Raw genomic sequence first — 12,273 nt, forward strand, 5'->3', positions numbered from 1 at the left:
ATTGTATCAAGCGTGCCTACAACACTGCCTGATTTTCCCCTTTATAAAGGTAGAACTGCAGCCTTGTAGGTAGCTTCATGTTTTATGGAGGGCAGCACTCCCCACACAGCGCTCTCCTATGCTGCCCCTCTTCCCCTTTTCCAGAGCACATACAGCACCAAAGTGATTCTTAACAAACCAAACTGAAGTCATCTCCTAAGTCCTTCACTTTAAAGACCATCACCTCTCAGCAGTGGGCATCATTCATACCTCTGGTCAACAGGTGACAACAAGCCTTGATTTTTCATGTCCATTACTGCTATCTGAGCCCTACCCAGGAACACCAGACAACTTCCACTGCACATCAAGAATAACACAGCAGGCAATCATCCCACAGTTTGCCATGTGGATACCCTCCAACCAACTGCTATACAGTACACACCATCAGTGAAAATGATGTCAGCAGTGTGAAATAGTTTCCAAGCCTATAACTTGGGAGGACCAAGACTGAAAATTAATACCTGAGCAGAGCATAGGAAGCCTCACCACTGCATAAAACTGTCAGAGTATTCTATCATCAAATATGGGCAAGCGCCCATCTGCAGCCTTTTCATCCATGCATCCAACCCAAAAACTAAGGGCAAAAGGATCCAAGTGCTCATCCCAGATCAGCACCCCAAATACCCGCATCCCAACAGCTGCTATCAGCAGCAGCCAGAAGAGCACGGCCTTACTGAGAGGGAGAGATAAGCTCACAGTCAAAACACCACCAAATGCCCTGTAAATCTCAAAGCGTGACCCAAGTCAGCTGCTAAACAAACCTGACAGATGTTAAAGGCTACAGAAACCAGTGTCCTTCACTGGTGTTAGCTGGTGATAGCTGTGCTATTTCCCAAAACAGGCACGGACAGAGCGCGCGCTTAAGGACAAGGAATGAGATGACCAGCACAAAAAGTAACTGCACCACACTCAGCCCAAGCACATTTCTGAGTGCCAAGCAAAACAGAACACCACTAAAATGAACTGCAAACCAGTAACGTGCTCAGAAGCTATTCAAACATACACACAGCAAAAACGTATTTGTCTTCTGATACGCAGCTGTCCTTGGAAGTTCTGGGGGTTGGGATGTGGGTTTAAGGCAGTCCCAACACAGCCAGCAGAGCTTCTCAATTAGCTACCGTAGGATATATGCAACAGCAGACCAAATTTGGTGTTCAACATATCCATGTGAACCACCAGAGGTTTCTTGATTCAATTCAGTAAATTGACATATAATTTAGGAATGAGGATAAAATATTAAACTGCTTCTGAAAACAGAGGAATATGCCCTGATTACTATACAGAGATTCTGGAAAAGCTACAAGGAATCCAGCTGCCATTGTACATACCTCTGTCTTGCCCAGCAATGTCATTCACCCCCTGTACTTCTTTCAGACTTAGTTCAGTGAATGAACTGCTCTTGAGGGAGAGAAAAATGACAGTGAGAGCAGCAGATCCTTCAAAATCAACATGAAAGGAGGTGCTTTAGAAATAGAGGGAAAACTCATACCTGGGATGCACCTTTTGTGTTGACAGAGGAAACCATGCTCTGCCTTCAGACTTCCACAGCCAATCCAAGTCAGCATGAGAAAGCCCAAGTCAGCAGAACTCAGAGTTGCTGACTTTTGATAAGCATGAATGGCACATAATATAGGGGAAGAGGCCAGGAAAGCATTGCTGAAGGCATTTAAAAAAAAAAAAAAGCGTTATTTTTAACACCACATTTTAAGACATCGAGGCCCTAAAGCAAAATGGTTAGAACATTTGCTTCCATCTGTGTTCTGATAGTGCATGAAGAGTTTTCAGAGGTTGGGTACGCGAGGCCAGTGCAGCAAAAGAGGCAGATCCCAGGAAGGGAAGCTCACCTACAACAAACCAACATAGGAGGGGTGAGTTTATTCATCCATTATGCTGGAGAGCTGGAAATGGAAACATCCTGTACGGCCCTTTTCAGGTCAGCTTGAGCACACACAAAAAGCCCAACAAAAGATTCACTCTCACAGTGAGTGACTGGAAAGCAGACTGGTGGAAACTGATGGTATCTTCCACCTCCCCTCCCTACCCATAAAACGTCCCTATAACTTGCATTGTTGCATGGTTTTGCAAAGAGGGAGCAAAGTCAAATCCAGATCCACTTCTTTGACTTTTCTCCTTCACTGAAGCTTCCGTGCTTTTCCAACCACAGAGGCTGATCTGTGAGGTCCCACCTTTCCTGGCAGTCCCTACCACGCTTGTGTCCTCAGCTATGGACGTACACCTGCAAAATTAACAGCAGACAGAAATGCTTGCAAAATACATCACGCCCACTGCCGCAGCCTTGGAGGCCTATAAAGGCTTAAAAATGAAAAGAATAATCTTTAAAACAGACTGACAGCCTCATTTACCAAACATTCTGGTTTGAAAAAAAAAAAAAAGAGGGAAAAAGAAAAAAAAGAGAAGATTAGAAGATTCACATTCAGAAGGAGTTAGAAGCTAAAAATAACCAGCCAGCTGCAATTCCCACCTTATGTGGCCAGGCAGAAGTGCTTTGTTCTCCCCCTCCCCAAGCACACACATGCTCACTTCCTTCTTCATTGCAACATCAGAAGCTGAACTTGATGCTAACAAGCCACAAAGTCCTGCCCAGAATTTAAAGTCACGCCCCAGTGGTTACACAAAGCTCTTCATACAAGGAAAAAAAATAAAATAAAAATCAATGTACTCAACTTCAGTTAATATTTTAATCCCCAAGACATTCGGACTGCTCACAGATCAGAACAGCAATTTTCATTCGAGGCTCCCTCTACTCGGATGTCTCATTAAAAAAATAACAAACCATGAAGTAACCCAGCTTGCTGCACAATGTGAGCTCCTTTAGCTAACTGCTCTGTCATACAGAGACCAAACCCTCCCGAACACGCAACTTTTAGGTACATTTAGTCTTCACTTTTTTCCTAAAAACATAAAAAGGGAAGGCAGCAGCAGTGGGCGGGGAAGAGAAAAAAATAAACCTAGGCTGATACAGAAGTAAAATTCAACTGTGCAGGAGACATGCTGCTCCTAAAAGGAGGTCCCAGACAGCACAGTAGATGTACAAAAGAAGCAAAGGGCCTCCAGAAGGCGAGCCCAGCTTCCAGTGCAAAGGCAATGTGTTCCTCTCTGCCCTGCCTGCTCACAGAGGCAGCATGCACTTATGAACAGAAAAATCCCAGCTTGTCCCCTGAGACGAAGAGAAAGCAGAAAAAGTGGCACACATCAGTCATTCGTACTGCAGTACTGAAAAACACAACTCAAACCTCCCTCAGCCCAGGAGATGGATCTGGGCAATGAAGCTCCATCACCCTCCAGAGGGATGCCACTTGTCACGTACCCGCAGCACAGGAGCATACTGCAGGTAAATGCAGCTCCTTGGCCTCTAAGCAACCACCAAGGACAAGAGCTTAGGTTTAAATAACATTTTACTTTATTTATTATTAATTAAAAAAAAAAACAAAAAAACACCACCACAAAACAGCTCTGTGTGAGCTTTGCAACAGCTTCCTTAGATCAGCCTTCCACCAGAGGAGGTAGCATGCCCTGCAAACCCCCTCAACCAACTGTACCAGCAAACACTTGTGGTTGTGCAGTGCTGGCAGTCAGCACTAGGAAGTTCCTTATGCCAGGCTGCCAAGATAAGAGCCATAACTGCAAGTCCACGGCCTCACCAGCCCCTGTGCAGCTTTCAAGCTGCAGGAACACAAAACCATACGGATACAAAGGGAGCTTCATTCAGATGCTTGGCCTTCAGCTGAACGTACCAGGAGCCCTTAACTTACAAAAAGGCAACGCAAATGAAGATTTCTTTAAAGCAAGTGGGAAGACAGAGATCACAAACGCGAAAGCTCTTCGACTTCCTCTCTCTGCACTCTTGAAACTCACCCACATCTGCACCAACAACAGCTGCAGGCACCCTGTGGATGGGGAGGCCCTGCCACCAGCAGCCAGCTGTCCTTTCCCTGCCGTGTTTTCCTCTTCACACATCTGCCACAAACTCCCTGGATGGCTGTGGAAGCCAGGTGTGCTTGGCAATGGCAAGGTTTCTGCTGCACTGCACTGCTTACTGAAGAGCTGTCCTCTTTTGCATCCATACAACTGGCTGTTTGAAGAAAACTGGTGCTTCCTTTCCTGATTGCAGGCCCATTCTTAAAGACTCCAAGTAATCCTCACCTTCCAGGAACACACAGGACTGAGTACTTAGAAACAATATTTCACCTGTGCCCCAGCACACAGTGCCAAGCCCCAGCATTTTTAAAGCCACTGCATACCTACAGCATGAAATAAAACTGCATTTGTCAGTATCTGTTTGCTTACTTATCATCCAGTCAATACTGGCAGTGCTTACAAGACAAGCATTTTGCTTTCGTTTTTCCCTACTTTTTACAGCAGCAATATTTTTCTATGTAATCTATAAAACTATGAATGTGCAACAAAGTATGTCAGCCTTCCAAAAGAGCCCTTCCTTATGTTACCGAAGCCCAACACAAATTTCCTTCTAAAAAAATGCAGGTGCAAATATTGTATGTAAAGCTCCCAACTTGGGTCTCCTATAGAAGAAAACTTCAGAAAATGAGGCAAAACATGAGCAAGAAGGGGATTTCCCACCCAAGTCTTCCAGTGCAACCTGCAGTCCCTGACAGTACGTATGCTTCCAGCCCAGGCTCATGCAGAAGAAATGGAAAGCAAAACCTCCCAACTAACTCAGCAAGTCAAACTGAGCAATGCTATGGGGCTCTTCTCTGTTTGCTGTCACAGATCACTGCTGCTGCAACTGAGCAGTATGGCAGCCTCCCAGCCCCGTCCTCTTTCCACATCTGAACTTTCACATCCCAAGTCCAAGGGTTTGCTGCAAAGTATGGATATTCTGCAGCTGGATCAGCTTCCTGCTGACACCAACCTGAGCCCAAACAGCTCAGCAACACAAAGGAGAAGCTCCAGCAGATGGGTTTTCATCAACACCTGCACCAGCTTGAATTCATCCTAACTTACAGCCTCATGAGTTCAACGTCAGTTTCACGCTCCCAAAATGCAGAACCCTTTGCTCCTGAAGCATGAGTGTCAGCGGGAACCTGACTTTCTATTTTAATCAGTACAATCTGTCAAGTTGCAGACAACAGTTTACATACATCACAAAGAGATGAAACCCCACAGGCAAATAAAACTAAGGACAGAGTTAGGCCTCACATTCAAAGGCTCTGTCTTGAGTTCAAGTACAAGAGCACAGTGCCACTGAATTTTAAGAAAGTTATTAAAGTTTAATAGCATAAGATATCTGGCCTTCCCTAGAATAGGCTTTCTCCTTTTCTTGCACAGTTGCTTGTTACTATGCTCACTGAAGGGATACGATTCTACTATCAAATAAACTAAAAACCACAATGGGAACGTCTGCACAAAAGTGTCAGTTTGTCAGAAGACAGCCTGAGCCTGAAGGCTGCCAAATCTTAGGAGGTTTTTACATCTGCTTTACAGCTCTTAATATCAGGTAGCAGAATTTATGTGTTGCCCAATTGAAAACTGAACAAAACAGAGAAATTCCTAAGTGAGAACATGGCAGATAAAGAGGAAAATTTCAGTGGAATATATAAGACTGCTTTCGGCAAGAAGGCGCTGAGGGCTCGCTAGTGGCACAATAAGCAATCGTGCCATGTCAAGCTGCCAAAATTCACTGAGGCTACGGCCTGACCTGCATGCAAATCCAGTCGCGAAACAGAACTGAAGAGCTCCGGGTGGATGCAAACCTCAGTGCATCCCCTTGGGTCCTGCTCCACAGCTCCGGTACTGCACCTATCCTGGGTAATTGAGGGTGAAGCAGGAGCAGCCACTATCATCTCTTCAGCTATTAAGGCTCCGTAATGAACGCTCTAACAACAAGCCAGGTGGAACCAGCCCTCCCTTTGCGAGGGCTTCAGCCATAATAAGCCCCTTGAACATTCCTGCAGTGTTTTCTGCAGATCTCACAGCATGAGGCTACTGACTGTGCTCTCACAGTCTTCTGGGGCAGCGATTAGTCAACATTTTTTCCCCTCCATTTAAATACAGATAAAAAACACCGAGGCAGAAAGCTAGCAAACGATCGCCCCGTGGATACGCAGCTGAGTGTTGGCATGCAGAATCCAGATCTTCCAGATTCCAGACCCGTCATCAGCCAAGAGGCCATCATTACCAAGAAAGAAATTAGTTTGCTCTTATAAATAGCGCTTGAATACAAGTCTTGCTGTGAGCAACTGACTTCACACACAGCAGAGCCATGAGAGCAGGGTAGCCCCCTGCTCTCCATTTCTGGGCCTGGGAGCCCTGGGGTGGGCGCAGCACACCGAGAAGCAGGAAAACTGATGAAAAACCTAAACTGCCCTTCTAGAAACACCTGTCGCCCAGGAAAAAGGGACAACACACAAGATTCAGTCAGCAGTTTCCGTCCTGCTTTACTCTGATGTGATGGCTGCAAGGCACACCTGAGATGCGCCCCCATCTCCGGTGATCGTTGGTCGGCTTTCATCATTTGAACTGCTCCCATTGGATATCAGGCATTTCTGCAGCTCTCAAACGCAGATTCTGATTTGTGACACATCCACGTGGTGCTACAAAGGCGCTGTGCTGGCTTACAGCTGATACCATAGCAGCAGGCCTGCTCCTGGACTGCATTTCTCAGAGCACGATGCTATCACAGAAGCACTGCTGGGCTCGAGGCAGCCCCTGCACTCTGCTTCTGGAGGAGCCCAACCTGATTCGGAATTAAATACGCAAAAAATAAAAGAATAAAATCACTCCCGTCGTTACCCATTCGTTCTAGTTGTAGGTATCTGCATTACTACCTCCTGCCCTCCCTCCTGCCCCAACAACAGCAGCTCCACAGCCAGAACGGGAGCTCTCCCTCGATGGGAAGAGCCGAAAATTGGAAAGCTGTCACCTCCTCTGGGGACCCTGAAGGAAGCAGCAGATGAATTCACACATGAGAAACAACTGTCCAAGTGGAAGAGTGTGCTGGAATGCTTCTCATTTCTACTCCTCACTTTAGGAGAAACATAAACTCCTCCTTCATTAGGTTGCCTGCTTCACAACAAACCCAGTATTTCTGCTATGAAGGAAACGTGCCTCTCCCTCTTCTGCTGGAGGCTCAGCTCTTCATGCAGAAGAGTCAAAATTCATTGCATCCTCCCCAGGATGAGGCAACTGACAGCATTAGTATGCACTGAAGCACAGCCTGGCTGTGCGGAGCGGATGAGACCTGACTCTTAACAGAGGCTGTTTCCATCCCAGCTCACATTTAGGTCTCAATTATCTTATCTGCTCCGCCACTCGCAGACTTTCCAGATAAGCCCTGTGTTTTCCCCCCTCTTTTGAAAGAAGCTTAAAGTTCAGATCGAAACCTCAACCATCGCTGACTTCAAAAACGCTATAGCCTGAAATAAATTTTAGTTTAATAGTTTTGAAACATATTCTCTACCCAGGTTAGAACTGAAACCCAGAGCTAGTTGATAGGCTTTGTGAGTTTTAATAGAGGCAGTACGAACTGCAAGCAAAGAGGCAATATCTTCCCAATTCCAGTCTATCCCCATCGTTTAGGTCACTGTGCAGTTCATCTGAAGTTGAGAAACTGCCTAAGAGCTGGGAGGGGAAAAAAAGCCTGTCTTCCTTTTCCAATCTGTGACTAAGAATGAGGCAAGCAAAGGGAGGATCTGAGATCCTGAAGGTGATGGTAACAAGAGGTCATTAGTTAATTCCCTCAACTATAGATAACACTTCCTGTTATTAAATAAGATCAGTTTGTAGTGATGTCAGTTTCTTCCCCTCTAATGGTTACAGCACACTGAAATTTCGGTCAGAATAAGTAAACACAGAACAAACGATGGCAGTCCCAAATTCGCCATGAAGTCATTAATCAAATCATTTTGAAAAAGCTCAATAAATGCACTCCTGCAACCAGGGACTAATGATGAGTATTACTGCAGCACCTCCAGTATGTCGCAGTGAGCACTACAAAGTCATGGCCAAAGTGGTGCCGATATTACGATCACCTGAAAGATGAATAGTTAAGAAATGCAGGAGAGCTCCAGGAAACCAAGGGCTGGAAGTTACAGCCTCTACCTGCCCTTCTGCACACTTTCCCTGGTGCACTGGAGGAACCAAGGTGAGCATTTATTGCCTCCACCCACAGCACTGAAGAAAAGCAAACCTCCCCTCAGTCATACAAAGACTGAAGAGAAGGAAGATGCTCTGGCCAACAAAACAGGAAGAAAGCCATATATTCACAGAAGGCAATGCACTCAGAGCTGTGTTAGTAGCACAAACAAATCACAGCTCCCAATGAGTTCATACATTTTGCTGCACCGCAACAGCAGCAATCACTGGTTTTATAAGAGTGCTGTTTTCATTTAAAGGAGTTATTTCAGAGTTTAGCACCACAACGTGTATATTATGTATATTGCATCCAACACAACCCAGCAGCCTGGGCTGTTTACAAAGCTTTCTGCTCAGCGTTAGACTGAAAACCCAAACTTTTTGCTGTGTAATAAATCAAATGAGCGCTCTGTGTCCCACATTTCTCAGCAGTGCCATATGCTCCGTTACGAAGAAGGAAAACATCATCTCAACATGAATCATCAGTGACCATATTCTTGTAAACCTGGCTTGAACACAGCGTGCAAGGTCAGCCCCAAGTCAACCTGCTCAATTTCACGCCACATTCTGTGCAGAGCACTCTCAAATCAATTACTTAAAGCAAAGAAATAGAAATTTCATGGAGAAGCTGAGGATAACATTCGCAGTGCTCCAGAAGCTGAGTTGCTACGCACAAATATTTGGCACGTGTTCATCAGTTCCACTCCAGTGAGAACATCCTGGTCATCAAACAGCGATGGTACCTGGAAGTCATAAAGCCTTTCATCCTGAACTGCTTAATGTATGTGGAAATGCACACACTGCACAAAAGCTGCACACATGAGGACTCGTAGATAGCCCAGCATCACCCATAGCAAACAACAGCAGAACAAGGTGCAGCTCAGGGTGAGCTCGCTGCTCACTACAAGCTACCAATGGAGATCAGTTCACACAAGAGAGTTAGGCGCTTTAACTTTGCCCAATTAACCCCACGCTCCAGCTGTGCCTAATCAGCGATGCTCAGAAGGACAGATTGAAATTAATACGCTGTACCAACTGTGAGAATGTCCTTATTTGAAAGCCTCTGGTAGCTAAGCAGTAAGGCATGCAACCGCGTGTTCCCACATAGCTATTGGTTTCATTACATCTGAAATAAACCAGAGTCCATTCTGACCTAATATTCAGGGTGGGGAAAAACTGTAATTACATCAACATCAAGCTATTACCTGTTCAAGGGAACAAGTGCTTGCTTCATTAACAACTCGGACAAACTTGTTTTGTAAGCTCCCTATATTAAATGCGAAATTTCCCTGTCTCTACAAATTAAACTAACAATTTCTTACACAAAGGGAAAGTCCAGCGAGTGAATGCCAGGAGGAGCGTGTAAACATGAAAACTTCCAAAATGTCCAAATTCAGCACATCCTTTCGCCAGCCTCAGTATGACAAGCTTACCCAGGACACCTAGACAAAATCCCTTCCAGAATCTCTTTGAAATCACTATATATCTATTTGTACCAGCAGCACTCCTGGCCTTTGCAATCTGAGAGCAGATCCTTAAAGACATCTTTAACATTTCTGACAAACGAAAGACTGGTTGGATAGTTCAAGAGAATAAGTACTGCAGGTTGTGTTGGAAGTGTGATCCTTTAATGCTGTGGACTGGGGCTTTAGGAAGAGTCATGGGAGCTCACGTGGCGTCACAACTAACAAGGAGGGCACTCCGATCTCCAGCAACCTTCAATGGCTCCGGAGATGGAAGACCACACCCCATTAATTTACTTTAATTTCTATTTCAACTTTCCTCCTCATTAATTAGGAGCTGAGGTTCACACAGATTACAGCTCCTGCCATGCAATCCCAATGATGACTTTAGGTGGTGCATGCCATACAATCAAGTTCTGTGCGCTGAGATGCGGCCACAGCAGATTGAAATGAGAAGCCTGAATGTCTGCTACCTGTGAAACAGTCAGAGAGGTTACACAAGGAGAGGGATTCCCTTTTTCTTCCTTAAGACATCCGTAGATTCATCCAGAGGCAACATACACGTATGAGAGCAGCGCTTTCTAAAGCACACATCACCCAATGAATCAAAAAGAAAGCTCAGCACAGTGATTGCAGCGAGCGATAAGAGGGCAGTGCCGGGAGGACACACAGCTACCCTCAGAAGCAGCAACGCAACCGCGCGTTCATTGCACAGCGCTCAGCCAAAGGCAATCAAATCACCCTGCTCGGATCGACGGCCTTCAAATAAGGAAGTAGCCCGTTAATAAAAAGCGTGACAGCTTTTCGGCTGCTTTTCCACCCCCCACCTCCCCCCACCCGTGTCGTGTAAAAGCACACCCACAAGAAAAAGTGAAAGCCCCCGGCTGTTGCAGGGCAGAGGGGAGCAGAGCAGCCCGTGCTCTCCCGCAATCCGACGGCAGAGGAGCGCTCCGCCGGGCCGTGCGCTGACAGACGCAACTCACCGCGCGGCAAACAGGGCACAGCGACCTGACAGCACCCGCGGACAGCGCGGAGAGATGCGGGGGATCGCAGCCCGCAAGCCGACGGCGGGTGCACGAAGCAGCGAGCTGTCAGCCGCTCGTGCTCACAGTCGGAAACAAAGTTTGCGAGCAGAACGGCGCGGTCCTCACCGCCGGCACCGCCACCCACGTGCTCCGCGGCTCCGCGCATCAAACCGACCGGCACCGCCAACAGAACGGGACGCGGCGCTCCGCGCACCGCAGCGCTGACGGACGCTGGAAAACCCGCGAGCGGAGCCGGGCGGCAACGGCACGACGGCAGCACCGCTCCCGCCGGACTCTCCCCCCCCAAACTTCCCGCCGCCCCACGGCGTCGCAGCCCCGAACCCCGCCGCCTCTCACCTGGTGCCGGCCAGCGGCCGCGGGCCACGTCCGCGCAGAGCGGGCAGGAGGCAGCGGGCGGGAGGAGGGCCGGCCCGGCCCCGCCGCTTCCTGCCACGGCCCCGCCGCCGCCCGGGGCGCGGCTCCCTGCTGCCAGGCGCGGCCAATCGCTCGGCGCTCGGCTCGTCGCCCTGCCGCCGCACTCGCCGCGGGCGGGAAAGAGGAGGGGAGTGGCATCGGCGCTCGGCCGCGCGGCCCGGCACGAGCTGAGGGCGCCTCGGCCATCGATCGCGGGGGGGGAGTGGGGGGAGGGCGCTCGGCGCTCGATTGGTTCGCCTGCGCAGCCCGGCCGGTGGGATGAGGGGGGCGGCGGAGATCGGCGGGCGATTGGTTCCCCTGGGGGGGTTACCCCGGGGGGGGGGGCGGGAGACCGGGGATGGGCTTGGAGTTTATAGGGCCAGATGTGTGAGGAAAGGCAGGGCTGTAAGGGGTGGGGTGTGCGAGGAGGGGGCTCTGATTCGCTGTGGGGAGGCAGGTGTATGTGGAGTAAAGGTAGGCCTGTAAGGAGTCGGGGTGGGTGGGAAAGGAGAGTCAGGTTTATGGGCCCAGCTGTGTGTGAGGAAAGGCAGCCTGTGCACAGATATGTGTGTGAGCCTTAGGCCTATGGGGGACCGAGTGTGTTCGGAGGTGGTTTCGTGCCTACCACAGGTTCAGGTGTGCAAGAGGAGTTTTCAGGGTCCATCACAGAGTGGCTCTGAGGCTTGCAGCAGCTGCTGGTGTGTGGAAAAGCCTTGGTAAGGATGGGCTGCATCAGGAGGGGAGCTGTGGACTGCACAGCCTGAGGGGGAAAGGCCTTGGAGGACAAGAAGCTTTAGTGGCGGCTGAAAGGCCTGGGTTAGGATGACTGCAGAGCAGAGAGACAGGGTAAGGTGGTGCAATGCTGTTCCTGCCATGCTTTGCAGTTTCATATATGGCAAACGTTCCTTTATAAATATAGAGACCTACACTGGCTTGTCCACTGGTCTCTGAGCATGTTGCTGATGGACAAAGCTGAAGGTCCAGAGCTGTGCGTTCTGCCCATGCCTCATGCAGCCTCGTGCTGGTGTGTCGCTGCTGGGCTGCCTTCCAGGGCCCTCGTGGTGCAGTCATTTCAAACCAAAGGTGTGGAAACTTGAAAGCAACATGTCCCAGGCTATGGGCAGCTGTGTTCTGTTCTACAAAGGCCAATATTGCAGGTTTTCTGGTTATCTATTTCATATAAGAAACATGTTGCTGTGCTTTCTGTTTACAAAGACTGA

General features: G+C 48.4%; 1 protein-coding gene across 3 annotated transcripts in view; it reads right to left on the minus strand.

Annotated features, from left to right (window-relative positions):
• The window catches only part of LOC122176998 (serine/threonine-protein kinase TAO3-like), a 35,228-nt gene extending 24,162 nt beyond the window's left edge, over positions 1-11,066 (minus strand). For 2 of the 3 annotated variants that reach the window (XM_042866040.1, XM_042866041.1), the window contains exons 1-3: positions 1,884-2,168; positions 1,529-1,695; positions 1,368-1,437 (exon numbers count right to left, since the gene is read on the minus strand). The gene's annotated coding sequence lies outside the window, so the exon portion shown is untranslated. Of the gene's footprint in view, positions 1-1,367; positions 1,438-1,528; positions 1,696-1,883; positions 2,169-10,996 lie in introns of those variants that run through there. The other variant, XM_042866039.1, reaches the window with a different exon arrangement.
• Between the last annotated feature and the right edge of the window lie 1,207 nt (positions 11,067-12,273).

The sequence above is a fragment of the Lagopus leucura genome, unplaced genomic scaffold (assembly GCF_019238085.1).
Source record: "Lagopus leucura isolate 7727_CA_CO unplaced genomic scaffold, USGS_WTPT01 Super-Scaffold_806, whole genome shotgun sequence".
Taxonomy (NCBI): domain Eukaryota; kingdom Metazoa; phylum Chordata; class Aves; order Galliformes; family Phasianidae; genus Lagopus; species Lagopus leucura.